At 37.9% G+C, this 20,119-nt stretch overlaps 1 long non-coding RNA gene across 1 annotated transcript; it reads left to right on the top strand.

The window, feature by feature from the left end:
- The first annotated feature begins 14,563 nt into the window (after positions 1 to 14,563).
- Positions 14,564 to 19,022, top strand: LOC137148617 (uncharacterized). The gene is made up of 3 exons (XR_010918543.1): positions 14,564 to 14,670; positions 15,643 to 15,755; positions 18,875 to 19,022. It is a non-coding gene; the product is annotated as an uncharacterized lncRNA (long non-coding RNA).
- Positions 19,023 to 20,119: the final 1,097 nt, after the last annotated feature.

The following is a 20,119-nucleotide window of genomic DNA, read 5'->3' as shown; positions in this document are numbered from 1 at the left end:
GTATCACTTCAGAGAAGAATCACCTTTCCAGCTCCACTTTTGCTGCCCTGTTCTTTGCTTCTCTTTGGCTTGAAGAGCTCCTTAAATTTGATGTTCCTGTGGCTGTACATTTTTTCACCGAGTTTATCCACAAGCAGAGTTTCTCCACCTAGTGGGCCCTCAATTGTCCATCAGGCACCTTTGAAGTGGGCTTCTTGTTTACTAATGCCAGGATTTATTTTCATCTAACACAGCTTTTTGATCAATTCCCTTTTTCACCACTTATATTTCATTTCATTCATTTTCCTTGATTCTCTCTCTCTGGTAAGTCTGTAGATTTTTATGTCCCTCTCTTTCCCTTCTTTAATAGTGCTCACATACCCAGGTTTAATTTTTTCTGCTTCTGCTGACATGAAACCTTTCCTATTTTCCTTCTTTCTTCCGTTTCATGTCCTAGTCCCCTACTTTTATTCTCCTGTTCTTTTATTTTATCACTTCTCCTCCTACCCAGGCTCCAGGTCATCCACTAGCTCAGCAGCTCTCTCCTTCTCTAACAGCTTTTATTCTAACTACCCCTTTGGGAGGATTCTGAGCCCACCCCCCCAACCCCCAGCTTGAGATGCCCTCTTGCTGGCTCTCTCTCTCCCTACGACAGCATTTTGTGCTGCTGCATCGCTGCAGCAGGTGTCAGGATGGGGTTACTACAGTTACACTACTCTGGCTGGGAATGTGTTCTAGACATTTACCTGGGTTTTCATCGCCAATGAATGCAGAGTGTATTCCCCAACTGAGTCTCTAAAGTTAGGTACTCCTAGAAAAGTGGCCTAATTTTCAGAGGTGCTGGCTGAGCTGCTGTCGCTTCCAATGAATCCTAATTTTAGGTGACTAAACGTGGATTTAGGTAAAATGTCTAATTGTAGGCAGTCAAGTTTGAAAATTTTGACTATAATCTTGAAAGGACACCTGCAAATGCATCCCCTGCCTTCCAAATGTGCTATAATTAGTTGTTATATGCTTGTATGGTTCAGATATCTAGGCTAAAAGGATTATACAGCACATTTAGAATGGTCTTAGGCTGTTCTCTGCAGACCCCAAATCACTGTATGGAATTACTCTACTTTGGGCTACTCTCTAACAGGCAGTTTCTTGGTGATGTGATAGTCATTAGAGAAACCTTCAGGAATCCGCAGAATGTTATAGGAGGGTCAGGGACATTATTGCTCCAGAAATACCTGGCGTTTTATTTATTTATTTATTTATTTATTTTAGAGTTCCATAGGGTATAAATCTAAGATATAAAATAATTCTTTCCAAACCGATCTGCAGTATTAGATGACACAATGGCAAAAGTGCCTACACCTTGTCTAGTCTATTCATTATTGTTGCAAAGGCTGGAGCTGCACCAATACAGAAAATTATGTGTTGAATGTCCCTTTTACCCTGATTATTTAAGGAATTCTGCACAATTTTTATATATTGATATGCAGAGAGGGTCTTTAGCTTTTGTTAACATCTACAGAGCCCATTAATGTATAGGACATTTAGATAACGGTATACTTTATGTTTGGGTTCATAAAATATAATGTACGTTTGTTTCTGTTTTGGTGACATCAAATTGTAATTTGATTTTGTTTTTTAGTTTGTGCTCACAAACTCTGAGAATTCCCCACCAGTTTCCCTCACACCTCTATTAAGGACAATTAGAGATGAACGGTATATGTTGGGAAAGGAACTCTGTACTTGGGGAATTCAGCTAAACAATCAAGATATTGTAAACCTTGTAAGTAAAATAAAAATATGTAATATATAAAAAGTAGACATTTAACAAGAAGATGACTGAAAGTAAAAGGGTTTTTTGTTGTTTTTATTTTTGCAGTTTAAATATGCAGTGGTGGGTAAATTGGAAATACCAGAACTTAGCTAGAATGATTGTACATGTAAATGAAAAAGTGTAGGAAGACAATGGGAATTGTGTAGAAAAATAGCCAGTGCAAATTATACCACATATACAAAAACAAGTTTAAAAAAAATTACCCTAGATTTTACACAGTTCCACTAATCCAGACCCAGAAGGGTGACTGAGACAATGAACAAACAAGACATTTTGAGAGACAGAAACTTGGATTGCGGGGGGTAATGTGATTTCATGCCCAAAGAGTTTAGTTTTTTCATATGTGCCCAAATCCATCTTTTCTAATGGCATTCTTGATAACACCTATTCGATGTTTCTAGCACACACACACTTGGTGGGACGTATGTATCAACACTGAGAAAAACTGAAGCAGTTTTGAAAAATCTAATTTACTTCTCCCTTTTATACTGAAGTTTATTTGCAGCATATCTTTCATAGAGGACAATGAAACAAACTAGCCAGTTTCACTTTGGTTTATAATCAATTTCTAGTCTGTTTCACTTTTGGAGTCTCATAGTGTAATGTTTTGGTTGAAAATGTTTGAGAGTTTCATACCCCACAGATCTGTGCGTGGAGAATCCTCTGTGTATGGATCTCTGACTTCCTGCACAGTAGAGGGGCTCAGCTGCCCTCAAAATAGCATCCCATCCTTCCCTTGAGCCCTAGGGAGGCCTTCACTGGTCCAGGTTTCTGCATGCAGGAAGGGAGTGGGGATCTGGTGGGCCAAGAGGAATGGGCAAGCCAGAGACAGGAACATACCTGATTCCCACCCTCCAGGCCCAGTGGAGTTTGCAAAGAAATAAGAATACCATATAGGATTGATATTTGATGGGCTTAAGAACAGAAGACACTTATGATGAATATGCTTGAAGTGATTACATTATTGGCTATTTTGTGATCTAAGTCCAGTTCCCAGCAGATAGGTGTACATAACACACAAATCATCACCACAATTAACTCTAGTATTCACTAGGTTAGCAATCTCAGCAGAGAGGCCAACAGATGAATGTGCATGGAGAATTAACTATCCTTTCTCCACAAGAGGTGGTGGCTGTAGGTTAAAATTGGGGCATATTGCCATTGCACATAATGTCTTTATATGGAGGATAAACAGAGAACATCAGTCTCCAGGACTGTCAATCTGACAACTTCCACAAGTACTAAAAGTACATGGAAATTTTAGATTTAAAAAATGTAAAAACAAAAAATCACAAATAAACTCGCCTTTGCTATCGGAAGTGTGTGGTTCTGTTTGATAAACCTTGATGTCTATTCACATTTTGTATTTCTAGGCAATGCTTTTAGAGCTGAATGGACGTACCACCTATCCCTTTTGTACTCTAGAAATAACTCACGCTCTGATAGATGCATGGTCCATGGAGCGACTTGGAGCAGCTTTCCCTTTCAGCAACTTGAACTCCATTGTTCTGGATTATACCAAGTAAGAAAGAGAGGAGTTATGCACCCACAGCATTGAGTGACTGTGAGTTTGAACAATGCTTGTTATGTTCAGTGTACCCTCAAAGTGAGGGATAGTTCTGATATAAAGTTTCTCCTCTAAGGTTTATTAACAGTAGTTCCCAAGTTCCTCATCCCCATAGTAATGAAAATCTATTACTGAGTATGGATAAATCCTCATCCTGAATTTCACATTACACAAAATGTTCTCTATCACCTGAGCCCAAAATCAGATAAATGTAGTTCCCCTGTATTCATTCTTTATAATTACCATCTAAGAATAGGATTGCACAAAGAATGAGCTATAGTTATCATGTCCAATACCAGCAAACTTGCACCCGAAGTGGGCTGCCTTTCCAGCTAAGCATTATTTAATGTGCGCATCATCTGAGTATTGAGGTGCTATACAGAAAACCACACTCTTGCCCCAGGACCTTGTTCACACCACTCTTAAATGGGATTATACCTGTTGCCTAGGTTTCCAAGAGCAGCACTGCTGGGTCAGTCTGCAGTCACTGTTGCTGAAGGAAGGCTTGCAAAAAGACACACAGAGAGTTCTTATTTTGAGCCCTCAATGTGCCAAAATTGAGGCTTAGCTCAATCTCTGGTAATAGGAAGTCTTACGGTTGAGTCTTTACACTAAGCGGGCCCTGCTTCCAGCCTCCCAAGAGTATCCTGGGGACAGTCCGCTGCAGTATCTCTGTTGAATGAATGCAGCTGTTGTAGTGAGTGGTGAAAGCAGAGTCTCTGACATAGGTAGGCCCTAACCCACTTTGGCTTTTAAAAATTAAAACCATTATCTGAAACAGATCTGGAACTGGATATGAGTTAGTGCAGAGCATAGAGCACAAGCGTAAAGTGTACATGTTGTTCTGCCTTTGCCCTTAATAATCAGACTCGTGTATGCTGAACTAACTGAAGTGTCCATGACGCCTTCACAGTCGGTCACAGGTACAATGCATTGCAGTAACCTAGCCTGGAAGTGATGAAAGCATGGCCCACAGTGGCTAGGTCTGCATTTGAAAGTAAAGAGCATGATCTCCTGGCCAGGTGAAGATGGAATAAAGCATTTATTAGCTAAGGTCAGGTACAGCTGGAACCAATTCAATAAAAACCCTTATCCAACAAGAAGGTTCATAACAATGTGGTAATCGCTGAGGTCTTTTGTTTTAAGTGATGATTTGTTGAACACTGGCTGGACTATTACATGTTTCAGGACGCAAAAAAGGTATCCTCTTTGAAGGTGACATTTATAATCTTGGTCAGCAGATAGACAGAACTAATCTGTTCTCTTTTATAGATTTGGAGATAAAGGAATCAATGGACTTGTTTCTGGGTTAGAGGGAAACAGAAAACTTCTAACTCTCAGCTTATGCTACTGCAGTTTGGATCCCGAAAGTGGGTCCAAGTTAGGCCCCATTGTAGCCCAAACCGCCATTTGGTAAGATTAAAACTCTTTCTGGAATTATTTAACTTTGCTTGATATTACATCTTTCTTCCTTTCTAAAAATGTTAGAGTGGCTTGTTGTTTTTCCAATTCAATATATTATGTTTTGACCAGGAGAGATTTTATTGCTCACTCACATTTTATTGTTTTGTAATTTCAGGTTTATTGAATTTGAGCTGGCATATACTTTATAAAAGTATACATTTCATTAAAAAGTCAAGCTTTGATGACAGCCAGTTAATGGGCCAAAATTAGTTTGATTCAGCCAAAAGTTATTAGAACTCCGCTATCAGATGGCTTTCTGTTCGGAACTGCTTACGGCCCTTCAAATGTCATCCATGGAACAGAAATGCTAGCTGAGTTGGAGCTAAGAAAAAAGCGAGACTACAATTTCAGTCTTCAAAGATGCATTTGTTGAAAGCAAAAGCAAAGGTCAAATAGGTTTCAACTTTGGCATATAAAGTCATTGCGTAAGATAGATAAGGAATCCTGGTGGTCAACTCAGGCAGCTAGTTTAGAACAGGCTGCCCCCCAGCATGATCTTCACAGACTCTAAACAACTTTGCAGCATTTGCAGGGAAAGGGGGCACCTGCTTGTCCAGTAAAGAATCAATGGTAGCATCAGCTGCAGTCAGAAAGATCAATTGCATCAATGGTAAGATCATTTCAAGGTGCTCTTCAATTTTCCACTGCCTGCAGTCCCTCTCCAATCTGAAGTGGGACAAGTTCAGGGAGAGCCACCTTCCTTCAACCTAGAAGAAATTTAGATTGCAATCCATAAATTGAAGTCTGGGAAGGCATCAGGGGTTTGTAACTTCATCCTGAATTGCTGAAGACAAGCAAGAGTGTTGTTGTAGTACCATGATCTGTACCACAGACCATCTGGCACATGAATATAATTCCTGATGACTGAAAGAAGGGTGTTAGTATGCCTGTTAAAAAAGGGTGATTGGCTGACTATAGCAACTATAGAGATATTATGCTGTTGTCAGTCTCAGGAAAAGTCTTCACTTCTGTGTTAATATCTCAAATCAGTGATGCACTTCATGGCAAAGGCAGGGATACTCAGTGCAGTGTTAAACCTGGTCATTCCACTGTCAACTAGATCTTTACCTTGACACAACATCTGAAGAAGAGGGGTGGATTTAATATGATATGTGCAGCACTTTTGAGAAACATCTGTCAGGCCTTTGATTCAGTGCATCAAACAGGTTTGTGGAATGATGAGGCAATTTGCCATCCCTGGGGAGATAGTGTCATTGATAGCATAGCTCTATAATGGAACAGAAAGCTGTGTTCGAGACAATGGCAGATACATGGCATGGTGTCCTGTGTTCAATATCCACGTTGACTGGTTGATGAATAAACTTGGAGGCAGCTGTCTGTGGCATTGAGCTGAACATCATTCTGCTTCAAGATTTTGATGATACTGATGTCATTGTCTTGTTGGCTCAGTTCAGTGAATCACCACAAACTGATGGCTCAGGTGGTCAGGCCAGAAGCAGTGCGCTTCGGTCTGGTTATTAATATGGATACAACTAAGTCCCTGGCCATTACCATCAAGCAGTCTCCAGCCCCAGATTACAACAAATTCAATATTAATCTGTCCAATCAGGACCTCAAGTAGGTGGTAACTGTCAAATACTTGAAAAACATCATAGTTAGTGCTGGAGGGTGCTCCAAAGATGTGGATACTCAGAACAGCAGCTGCTGCCATGCTTTGGGCCCTGCAGCAGCCTCTGTGGGAACACTGTGAAATCAAGCTTGCGACAAAGCTGTGGATCTATAGAACCATGAATATACCAACTCTGTCGTATGGCAGTGAAACATGGGCACTGGGGAAGGCTGAAGAGTGGCAAATGGATGTCATTGGTTCTTGTTGTCTTTGTCAGCTTTGTCAACAAGATCAGAAATGAGGACATTCATAGCAGATCCTATCAACTGCTTGCATGAATACTGGTTCAATTTTGGTGGCTCTTAGTAGACTTGTTATTAGGATGGAAGACCAGTGAATTACAAATTGTGTTGACCAAGAAATGGTCACCAAAAGCTTTGGTGGTGCGATAAGATTGCCAGTGGTGGATAGAAACTGAATATTCATTCATACCACCTTAAAGACCTAGCTAGAGATCAATCTGGATGATGCTTTATCTGCAGGGAGGCTATGTCCCTGGATTTGCCATGATGATGATGTATATCTGTAAATTTTCACTATTGTTCTTTTATACTTAATTTGTACTATACGCTATGAGAATGTTTCACTGTGTATTTTTGTGGCCATGTTTTAAATAGACTCTCACATACACAGGATAGAAAGATGTGATGTGTATCTAAGGCTGTAGAGAAAACTACATGCCGATACAATGAAGAGAAATAGAAAGTGATTGTAAGAGGCATTATAATGCATGTGTGCAAGGGGGAGTGTTAAAATGATCAGAGATGGTTTTCTCTTTCAAAGTCTACTTGCAGAAGTTATCAGAAAAGAACTTTCTGGACTATTCAAGGGCAATATATATAGCATCCATTGACCAAAGATGTCATTTCATTTGGCCTTTTAGGGACTTCAGTAATCCTGAAGTGTCTTATTCCTAGCCTCAAACATTTTATTGATAAGGCTTTTCTTACCCTTGATAAGCCCTCTGTAATGACCCAAAGCTATTGACTAGTTACTCTGGTCAGATCTTTCTAATTTCCCTGTATATCTTTCTAAAGTTGATTTAATATAAAGCCTTAAATATAATTTAATATAAAGCCTTATAATCCAGCACACCTTTTTATAAGTTAGATCTAAAATGAAAGAAAGTGAACATTTATAGTCTAAGAAGTCATACTTCATGCAAATGACATGCCACTTTCAAAGGAAAGGAGTCCCATCTTTACTCCCTCTCTTGGACTTGGCTGGAGAAAGTATTCCTTTAATGGTGTTTTCTTGTTGCTATGCATGATGCAGGATTCTGGACATTCCTACTCCAGCTCCAATGAAGGAGGCAGCAAAAATTAATTAATTTAGAAAAATTGCCTAATCCAGCAAAGTGTTTATGCAGCTGCTTAAATTTGGGCACATGAGTAATCACATGGATGTTTATGGAACTACTGACATATCTCATGTAATGGCATTGCTTACATGCCTAAAAATTAAGCACATACTTTGGGAACATAAACAGTCATTCTTGTGAGGTTGAGTCAGAGTTGTCAAAGTCACATTTTATTGTTGACATTATCCCTATTTGATTTTATTCTATCAGCAATTAGAACTTCTGAAATCAGCATTCAGCGTTTTAAGGCCAATTCAAGTTTAGTTAAGCTTCCTTGGTATTAAAAAGAAACTATTTATCCTCATTTTTTCTGTTATAATTACTATAATTTTAGTTTCAACAATATTGTTATAAAACCCAAATACAGAAAAGAAAATTGAAATGCAAGCTTAAACGTGAAGCAAAATCAATCAAATATTTAAAATTATATTTTTGTCACAGCAATCTATATCTAAATGGTAACAACTTGCAATGTTTGGGTGCCCTTGAACTCATCAAGCCAATAGCTATGTATGCAGACGATCTTGGAAGAGATAAGGAAACAAAGGCCTTACAATTCAACAATGATTCTGATCATCAAATACCAGAAGGTGAGCCTATTTGTGGATGGTGCTTGGATTAGAGAAAATTATCATTTTGACATTTTTGTTTAAAATTATATTCACACATATTAGTAATAGCTTCTGCAAGCATTTACTATACACAAGTATAATGAATGTACAAGTGTTCTCTTGGCAACTAGAATAGACAGAAACCATGCTGTACAGTCATCTGACACTGTCCCTACAATGCACTTTGTCATGTCTTGTTTGAGAGTGTGGTGTTTTCTATTTATCCAGACACATCTTTTCAGATGTTTAAAAGGATATCACAAAATGTGTTTAATCTGAAGCATTAAATATGCAAGTGCTAATATTAAAATGTGTCTAGAATTCAAATTTAAAAATGAAAAAATAAATGAATTCATTTGAGCTAAATTTTGTTTTGTGAGTGAGTAAATTACTGTTTAATTTTGCTCCCATTGTTTAACATTTGAATATTTATCCCTTTGACTGAAAAAGGATCCTCAGGATTTGGCCAGAAATATGTAAGCACCTATGTATTTATACCTGAAAAGCATGATCACTATAAATAAAAGTAGTGAAATTTGCATTTAGGAGGCACATAAATGGATTAACAACTTTTAAAAAACTAACAAGCTAAACATCCATTAGCATCAATTTGTTTCAGAGGCTATTTACGTTTGGGAAGTAATTCAAACTACAGTTCTTGGGGTCAATTCACTCAATAAGCTTCAAGCTCTGATGATGATTAGTGTACCTGGAGCAGACTGCAGCTGCATAAACTGCCCACACTCTCCTGTCTGCCAGGGATCCTTGCTCTGTCTGAGGATGGCCAAATGCAGCCCCCCAAAATGGGCATGGCCAGCCTAAAGGTATTGGGGAAGCAGAGTGGTCAAGAAATTTTCTATACTGCAATGAACATTTTCTGCAAATATTTTTAGAAATTTCTCATTTAAAAAGTCACTTTTATATTAAAGTGTTTTTGCATTTTTCAGTCAGCTGTAGCTGGGGCAGCCTGCCTGTGAAATGTCCAAATTCAGCATCTCTCTCAGGCAGCTTCCACCAAAAGGGCCCTGATCACTACAATTTAAGATGTCCCCTCTCTGCAAAACTACTGGGTGTGGCTGTCCCAGCAGACACAGGGGGGAATCTGGCCATATGTTCTAAAAAGGAAGATAAATGGAGCATTTATATAATGGTGAATGTACTGCGGAGTAAAAGATGCTCAAACTTTCCCAAACAATAATACTAGTTAAACTATGTCAAGGGATATAAGAAATCAGAAATGAGCAAAAATAGCATAGAAGCTTTATGCTGAAATATGTGAACTTTTTTCTCCCCAGAAAACTGTTCTCTCTGATGGAAAAAATTAAGTAACTATTTATATCCTTCTATGATGAATGTCTCTCAGCATTCAGGACAATGTACACTTGGGAGAGTGTATATCAAATAATACTGCATGTTCTAAAATATTGTATAGAACTCCATGAACTGGCAACTGTTTGAATGGTTGTTCTTATTTACAAACAGCAGACAAAGGTTCAGGTGTGTATTCAACAGCTTCTGACTTGAACGTTACTTCCAAAACAGGAAGCTCAAACCCAGTGGAAAATAGGATGAGGAAGGAAAAGAAAAGAAAAGGTAACATTTTGTTTGTATGGCTTTATTCTATTCTACATAAGTTCTTATATCACCCTTATCGTTGTGGTATCTGAGAACTTCCAGTAGCGCATTAAGCAATGTGACTACCATTGGTCACATGTGATTCGATTCTCCTGCTTCCCGCTCCTCATCATTCGATTTTAAGGCCAGAGGGGGCCCTTATAAGGACCTAGTCTGACCACCCTCCTGCATGACACAGGCCATAGAATTTCACCCAGTGCTTTCTACATCTAGCACAACAAGTTGTAGTTGAGCTAGAGCATATCTTTTAGAAAGCCAACCAGTCTTTATTTTAAGCCCCCATCATTCTTCTCTCATTAGTGCTCATCTCCAGTGTTTTTGTCACCACCACAAGCTAGTAATGGAAAAACTTCCCACAGGATACTGCTTTCCACTTTGAAAAGGGTTTCTTGACAGTCATAGGCTAGATCATTCCACAGAGGCACAACCCATAGTAAGCTGTTCGGTGGAGTTGCACTGGGTCAAAAGTATCATTAGAAGACAAAATGCCTCCCAAAGCTACCTGGTGCACCACGGGAGTGTGCTTGCTACTGCACTCCTGGGATGTAGTTCACTATCCCTGGGCTTCAGTTCTATTCTGCAAGCTGATGTGGAGGGCAGGAAAACTGTTGCCCTAATTCATCCTCAACCACTTTAGGGTACTATGTGCCTCAGGGAGAGCAGTCCCTGTCCTGCCCTGAGCTCCAGGACAGCACTTCGGACTGGTCCTTGTGAAGCTAACAAGAGGGGTGGGAAAGGCTCCTAATAGCCTTCTGCCCTTGACCTGGCTGTGCACTTCCATAAGAGATGGGCAGGATCTGACCCACAATGTGGCACTGTGATTATTAAAATCACAATTAAACTGCATGAAAATGGGCTGGGGTGGTCTAGTGCTTCCAGGCAGAGATGTTCTTACAAAGGAGAACTCCATTTCTCATTACTCTTTTGAACAGGTCATTTCTAAAGTAGGTTTTCAGTCTCGAACAGTTAACCTTAGATATTATAGAAAAACCATTAATGTGCACTTTTACTCTGTAAAGTAATTGTAAAGATGGCATGGTGGAGTTCCATTTTGATTGTATCTCTATGACTCCAGATCTCTCATGTTCAGTCTACAAGTAAAAAGATTTTTTCCCTAATTCTTAGTGCTTTAAATTCACCTTAGGTTTTGGACGTTAAGATAAGCTTTTTTGTTCTTGTACATCACCAACAGAAACCCAGACCCAGCTGACTGTATAAGTATATATTGTCAAAAATTCAGTTTAACTCCCCGATCCTGGGTATATTTGTGGGGCTGGCTGTTAGAAAACTACATTGTTACATGGAAACTGAACAAATTTAATATGGAGTCATTGAGAAATAATAGAAATTGAACCTATTTATGTCATTTTTATAGTATTTTTTCAAAGAACTGAACTTTATGCTGTACAGCCTAATGATTGATGATCAGTATTTTAACAGTTACACACTAACGATCAAAACTAAAAATCATTCATTTTTATTTTTAACAAATCATTTATACAATTCCTATATATCACATGCTAGTTCACATTCATTGCATCAGAAAGACAGGCATGCTAACAAAACATCACACACCTTTTGTCCTCATGTTAAGCATAACCATTTAATTTCACAAAAACTTTACAGAAATAAAATACTACAACTCCAGACATTTGATATCATAAACCAAGTAAAAATGGCCACAACAATATATTTGCAAATGTTTCAACCTGCAAAACGTTTCCTGTGTAGAAAGTGAGCAGCTGGATGAAGCTTAGAAATTAAGAATTTGCTTTGTATGAAAATGGTTTCCTTCTACTCCAGAATCTCCGAGGCTGTTACTGATGTCATGGGTCTTGGCTTGAGCAGGAACAATCAAACATTAGCAAGTTTGATCATTTGGAAGGTTACTTTTTTCTTTAAACCTACAGAAATCTGATAATTTAAATATGAAATGGAACTATTGGATCCCCCAACTAATGTAAAGGAAAATCCTGGCCATTGGTGCACAAGGAGTGAAAGAAGGTGTAAGGAGCTTCTCTTTACTCCTCTTCATAAGTGATGGGGCAAGGTGTTTGCACAGCATCGAGAGAATGATGAGAAGTACACCCAGCCAGCATGCTGAACTGTACACCAATGCAGCAGGATCTGCTCAGACCACAAGTCTGCTCATGGCCATCAGTGAGTGCTAACCTGCACTCCCTCCCACTCAGAGGATTAGTCTTCAACCATTTCACCTTGCAGGGAAGCTATTATGCTGAACATGTTGTTGCACTAGTCTGCACCACTCCTCAGTTTGCTTTTTAAATTCTCTCTCCATCCTTCTTCTCTTTGTGCACTGCTTTGGAACTGCTAGTGATGTCATCAACTCTTGTAGGGGAAATCCAGATTCAGGTCTTGCCAAATAACAAGGCAACTGATTCTTAAATACAGTTTGTTTTAAAATGTAATTAATGGCATTTCTAATTCAATACATATGCAGCATAGCTTCACCTTTTAAGTAGTCTCATTCTATAAAGTATTTCCAAGCTAGTCCTATGAATAAATAAAAGTGCCCTGTTTTATGCAGTTTCTTCCTTTCAGGCCTAATTCTACAGTCATTTTGTGTGTAAAACTGCTAACTTTAGTGGGAGTTCTGCATGTGTAAGGGGTGAGAGATCAGGGGAATTTCTTAGTAATCTATTAAATTGCTAGACATTCAAAGCTCTTTTCTAGTCATGTTTCTTTTCAATTACTGAGATCTGAGATCTAGCAGAGTATCTTAAAAAGCATGAGTAATTTTCTATAAATAGTTCCAGAGGGGTAGCCGTGTTGGTCTGTATACAGCAAAAACAACGAGAGTTCTGTGGCACTTTATAGACTAACAAATTTAATATTTGCAGACATAAGCTTTCGAGACTTCAGCTCTCTTCTTCAGATTACTGTATCTGTCTTTAAAGTGCCACAGAACTCTCGTTGTTTTTCTGTAAATACTTCATTTGAATTCAGTTCAGTCTTTTCTAAAACCTGCAGCAGTCTCTTATACTGAACATCCAATGTTATATTGGTTTTATTATTTATTTCATCACCATATTATTTTATTCTGTTCCACATGAATTGTGTGTTTTATGTGCAGTGTGTTACACCAATTTTCTGCATTTTCTGAGATGCAGGTGTCCTACTGCAGTGGTATACCTAGGGATAGAATTTGGCTCAGTGGTGTGACTCTTATGTTGATTTTCAGCCTTAACTCAAGACTGACCATTCACCCTTTTACACAAGGATGACTTTTTAATTTAAAAAACAAATGATAGCTAATTATATTAATACAGAATGTTAGCTTAAGTGTAGGCCAAGTGAGAAAAAAACAGCTATCGAAACGCAGGAAATAAATAGATGTTATCGACATCAGTAGTCCTTATTAAATGTTAGAAACAGTTCATACCACAATCCAAAGAGCGAGAAATCTGCAAAACAAAACATTGATTATACAAGCAGGAGAAAATTTGGAAGACTTCACAATGCTTTTACAATAAACAACAAAGATCCAACTGTTGCCCTCCTTACTCAGGCAAATAATACTCATTTGAGTAAGGCGAACAAGATGTGCCCCTAAGTATAGTAGCTTTAAATGAAGAAAAGTGATTGATCAGCTATGGAATCCACTTTTGATTTTCATTTTATTCAACCACTGTTGTGCCCAGATTGTTAACATCAGTACAGCTGCCCAAATATCAAATTGATGAGGCAGTTTCAAAGTCCCATTAAAAATTTTAATCTACTAATGGAATTTTATCAATATTTATATTCCTAGGACAGCTGAAGAGCAAAATAATGAGTATGCTTTCTTTAACTTTATTCCACCACCCTCTTGGTCCTGAGCAAGTAGAGGAAGCGGATAGGATACATTTTACTGGGTGAAATTCTATGGCCTGTGTTATGCAGATCATACTAGATGGTCATAATGGTCTCTTCTGGTCTTAAAAACTATAAAGTTGTTATAGTCAGTTTTTTAAAGCCAAGTCATAACTTTATGAACTGGTAGGCTTTTATTTACAGCTACACAAACAACAATAGCCATTATTACACATTAATTTTCTCCCCTGAAAAAATATTATGGAACTGACATCTCACATGCCTTGGACTCAATGGGAATCCCACGTATGGAATCAGGCACAGTGCTATTTGTATTTATTACTGATGATTTCTATTCAAATTATTAGCTGAAAAAGAATCATAGTGAAGATATGCACACATTTTCTAAAAGGAAACCTATAAGAGGAGCCATGTACTCATTTAAGGGCTGATCCAAAAGCCCTCTGAAATCAGTGGGAGCAATGGGGTTTGGATCAGGTCACCAGATAGAAGAATTACCAAAGAATGATGACTTTTGTTTGAGCGGTTTAACAATAGGTCCTTGGAATTAATTGCATTCTACATTAAAATACTTATATTTTAATTTACTAATGCATAACATCATTTTTTACGTACAGCAGATTTCAGTTTTTGTTGTTGTTCTTAAATGCAGCCTAATCAAATACTCTGAATACTTGATAGAACTTGATCTAGATGGCAACGTTATAGGAGAACTTTGTGCAACTGACATACTGGACGCTCTTAAGGAGAGACAGAAAGGTGGAGTGTCTCTGATTTCAGTCTTTAAGATTTAAAAATTATTTCATTTTTTATTTAGGTATTTATACAAAAGGATATGAGGAATGTTATATGTAAGTTACATTTCTATACAAATTCAGTACTATTTAAAATACAATGCAGCCTTGAGTATCTCAGAATTTTCATTGTAATAGTTGTCAGGGGAAAGGGCCCTGTTATGGAAAATTGAGCTTTGTGTACTTGTATTTGGGTGAATGTAAGGTACAAGTCAGAAAAAAAGGATCCAAATCCTGAAAATGGCTATGTATGTTGTTTAGATTTGTTCTAATTTATACTTTAGTGCTCCTGTATTAAGGATATTATATGTATTGACATATTCATTATCCTTTATAGAAATGTCAGCAGCCATTTTCAGCTGCTGTATCTACCTCCTTTCTAACCCTCCCCATTGCTGCTTACTGTTATATTACTCCTAATTGTTTCTTCCTGCTGCACGTCCTTTTCCCCATTCCTTCCCCAAAGGTGAGCTTGCACACATGCTCAAGCTCCCTCCCCAACCCTAGCAGCTGATTTTCCTGTCTGCTCCTTCCCATTTGCTGGCTCTCCCACGTCCCATGGAATTATGATTTAGTATTTGACAAATTTTTTAAAAAGTGCTATTCCATATATAGTTCAAATATTTTTGCTCTCAGGAATTACTGCTGGGTGTCAGTCATCTGTCAATCAGAAGATAACTGCAAACTTCAGGACTTTTTCAAATCAGATAGGTGTGATGTTTAGTGTGAGCAGAAAATATTTGGAGGGAGAAATGCTGTGCTGCTGGCAAACCAATAGAACACAGTGAAGAAAAATGGGAATTACAGTGGAATTCTATTGTGGGGAACACTGCATTATTACATCAGTGAATATTTCTGGTAGGTAGAGACGGTTGAAAAAAATATTGCATTTTTGACAGTTGAAAATAGGAAAATGTATTCTTTATTGTCTCAACAGACAAGCTGTCAAGATTAAATATTAAAGTTACACCACAGATTTCCTCAGATACTTTCAAGTCAATTTTCAAGAACAGCAAGAAGCTCAAATCAACTAAAAGGAGAATGAAAAAGGTAAATGAATGTACTTGCTGCTTTTCCAGACTTTACATCAATAGAAAAGCTTCACCATGTTTCTCATTCTTAATGAAAAAAATCACATAAGTAGATTCAGATCTGGAGGTTTTACTTCACTTGGGGCTAATCTACATTTAAAAGGTTGCAGTGGCCTTCTGTCAGCGTAGCTAGAATCTTCACTGAAGCACTACAGCAGTGCAGCTTCATCAGTACAGTTGAGCCACTGCAGCCTTTTAAGCGTAGAAAAGTTCTAACTTCTGCCCGCAGCTCTATGTTCTATTCACAATTCCGCAAGAGCTGGATGTTTCTGCTAAAATGATCAGCAGAGAAATAGTTAGGTGCTGATATTTAAATTGTTATTATTAGGATTCATAATCAACCTCATTGAGAAACAAGTGCAGTTCATACTCTGAGCTATTGCATTCTTTCATAACATTGTCTCAACAGAGCCCCACTGTAGTAGTTGTTTCCCTAGCCACATGACTCCTACAGAGGGGCACCGTGCAAGCTGTACATCTGGAGCACAAAGAGCTATTATGTACAGAATGCTTATCAGAATGCTTGTCTGCAGTTCCCTCCAACATGTGGAGGTGGGTTCCCTCCTACCCACCATCACATGCACTGAACAAATCTTCCTTTCCTGGGTCTTAATTGACTCAGAGAGCTATGTAAATTGAGGGCTAGATATTCAGCCCTTAATGAAGAAGGGGAAATGTTACAGTAGTCCAGCTGCCTACAAATACCAAGACACTTGGTAGGCTGTTCTATTGTTTGAATTCCTCTCTGTAAGGGTCCTTTCCTTGAGAAACTGAACCACATAGGTGGAGAACTCTGAAAAGGAATGCCATGGAAAAGCAACAATGCTAGAGGAAAACAGGAGTAAATCCACTCAACTATATAGTGGTACTTGTTCTGTTTCTGACATGAAAAATTTAGAGACAATAAGGAATGCCCGGGTTACAAAGACATATTATGCTCCAAATTAAGGTTTTATTTTAAAAACATTCACAGATCCTAACAGTAATAGAAATGGTTAATTTTTAAAAATTTAAATAAAATCAATTTTTGTTGGGATTTAAATTTTCCCTGCTGTTTGCAATTCAAATACTGCAACACTGTGCTAGTGCATGAGAACCAGAAAGAGCCTAGATAATTTCTATTTGCAACATCTAAGCAGAATGAAATTCAAATAGTAAATGTTTTAGGGATTTTCTACACTTGGAAATTTACTGAAATAGTTATTCTGGAATAAAAACTATGAGAGTTCTGTTGCACTTTAAAGACTAACAAATTTAATTTCAGCAGGCATAAGCTTTCGTGAGCTTCAGCTCACTTCCTCAGATGCAGTTGGTAGAAATGATACAGCAAATAGGAAACATATATAGAAGGCAACATATGCATAACCAAGGGCATAGATAATAATGGGGTAGGTGGAAAAAGCCAGGTACTTGAGGCATAATGACAACCATTGAGTAGGAGGTCAGAATGGGTGATCAGAGCAAATTACTTCTTGTAATGAGAGAGCCATTCCAAATCCCTGTTTAAACCCAGTTTGAATGTGTCAAGTTTGCAGATAATTTCTAACTCAGCAATTTCTCTTTCAAGTCTGTTTTTGAAGTTTTTTTTGAGAAGTACAGCAACTTTCAGGTCAGCGATAGAGTGCCCCGGGAGATTGAAGTGTTCTCCGACTGGTTTATGAATGTTATTATTTTTTATGTCTGATTTGTGTCCATTTATCCTTTTGAGTAGTGATAGTCTAGTTTGGCCAACATACATGGCAGAGGGGCATTGCTGGCACATGATGGCATATATAACATTAGCGGATGTGCAGGTGAATAAGCCCTTTATGGCGTGATTGATGTGGTTAGGACCAGTGATGCTGTCACTAGAGTCGATGTGTGGGCAGAGCTGGCAAGGGGGTTTGTTGCAGGGATAGGTTCCTGGATTGGACTTTTTTTAGGGTGTATGGTTGCTGGTGAGTATTTGCTTCAGGTTGGCGGGCTGTCTATAAGCCAGGATGGGTCTGCCGCCCACTGCCTGAGCGAGAGATGGATCATCTGCTAGGATAGGTTGTAGATCTTTAATCATGTGTTGGAGAGATTTTAGTTGGGGACTGTAGGTGATGACCAGTGGTGTTCTGTTGTGTTGTTTGTTGGGTCTGTCCTGTAGTAGGTGACTTCTGGGTACCTGTTGGGCTCTGTCAATTTGTTTCTTCACTTCTCCAGGTGGGTATTGTAGTTTTAAGAATGTTTCATAGAGATCCTGTAAGTGTTTGTCTCTGTCTGAGGGATCGGAGCAAATCTGGTTGTATCTTAAGGCTTGACTGTAGACAATGGATCATGTAATGTGTCCAGGGTGAAAACTGGAGGCATGAAGATATTCTGGAATAATTCTTTGGAAGTAATTATTTCAATATAATGCCCCACATGGATGCTCTTATTCCAGAATTAAAATGCCTTTTTCCAATTTAACACTAGAAACAGTTTGGTTTACAATTGTTTAATTATTCTGGGATAGCTATTTCAGTAAATTTCCAATTCTCAACAAGCTCTTAGGCCCTGGTCCTGCATTCCACTGATGCAGGGATCCACTGAAGATCAACACCTCATTGAAAAACAAGTGCAATTCACACCCACATAAAATATATTCATGACTCAGGAATCTGCCCAGGTGACTCAGAATGCAAGACTAATGCCTAAATGGTAGCAAAAAAACCTGATTTTTCAAATTATTTTAATTTTAATCATTTAAAGTGCTATTAAAGAAATTTAATTTTTTAAAATAATTTGGAACCTGATGATGTCTTATTAAAAGTTTTGTTTTAAATCAATATGAGGAAAAAAGGCATCATACTTTGAAAATAAAAATACAGAAACTGCTAATAGTTGCTAATAGTTTCTCATTAACATTTTTAGGGCCCCCCTCAAACACTTTATGCACATAAGTAGTGCCATTGAAGTCAACAGGATTACTTATATGCTTAACTGTATGCATATGCATAACCTTTTGCAAGATTGAGAGCTCAGTATATAACTTATTTCAGATACACCAACTATGTATTCATTTCGAGTAAGATGTATATATGCTCTTTTAGTTTGTTGTTGTTGTTGTTTCAGACAAGGAACTGATTGTTAAGCCTGCATGTTCCTGCAGGCCGGACTACGTACACAGAAGTGAATGTACTCAGCAAACTATTTCTTAACATGGCTCCCTGAATACTGCTGTTCTCATATGTCTATATTATTTTTCAACATACTCCATCATACGAAAACAAACAATTTAAAGAAAAATTGTTGTTACTTATTAGACACTAAGTATTTTTTCATGGTTATACTTCTTTGAGGACAAAGTTGCAGCTATTTTAAAGCAGAATGATCCTCTCTAAAGCATACCCAAGAATAAGTTGTATCTCACATTTTGTTTGTATAACTACTGCTGACAAAAATGGGAGTTGTCTACATTCATCAGTCATGCATAATTTATAAATGACTAATCTGTGCATTGCCAAGTAAAGAAATCAGTCAATGTACTTCCAGGAGCTTCAGTGTACCCATACAAGGAACATTAAAAATATCAGAAACTATACTCCTTTCAATGTGCTGAGAATTTAGATTATCATCTCCCATTCAATCTAATCAATAAGGTATAAATAGTATGTAATTAATAATAGGAATATAAACATACTGATCATTTCCTGTAGTTCTTTAATGCCTGAGGACAGGGTCTTGATTTCAAGTTTCAGAAGAAAAGGAGCACCTAAAGTAGCACAGTTCTTCCTAGCACCAGTGGTTCTATACTGACTCAGAGAACAAAGCCACCCACTCAGTCAAAAACACCACTTCCTGCAGCACCTTGGGTTTTACTTAGAGGTCTCATATTCAAATACTTTCTAACCCAACTTTGCTTATTTTATCGGATTTTTAACAATGAAAACTCAATGATTTCATGGTCATGATCCTGCAACAGATCATGTGTGGGCAGATAGCCCACCCATGCATTCTATCAAGACTGGGGCTGAAAGGGACACTATCAACTTGGAAATTATATTAATCTGAAAATAATGTAATAAAATCCTAAGATCTCTGTAACTGAAAGATGATAGAAAAATAGTTTTATTTTTTAAGTTTGTGTGCAGTTGCCAGCATTTGTGTATAGCAATGTCACTCTGTTTCCTGGTATAATCAGTTTCTCTTTTGCTGGAAAGACTCATATCAAAAGAAGACTAGAAGAACCTTTATAAAAACATTTTACAGATTTTTAAAAAAAGTTATGAATTGCCATTTAAAAGGTTCTCTGTCAAAAATGGGACAAAAAATTAATCAAATGTATCAAGTTGACAATGCCCTTTTAAATACACATAA

Source organism: Emydura macquarii, unplaced genomic scaffold, assembly GCF_026122565.2.
Source record: "Emydura macquarii macquarii isolate MOO-44397 ecotype Brisbane River unplaced genomic scaffold, CSIRO-AGI_Emac_v2 contig_18, whole genome shotgun sequence".
Taxonomy (NCBI): domain Eukaryota; kingdom Metazoa; phylum Chordata; order Testudines; family Chelidae; genus Emydura; species Emydura macquarii.
This window is presented reverse-complemented; position numbering and strand designations above follow the sequence as displayed.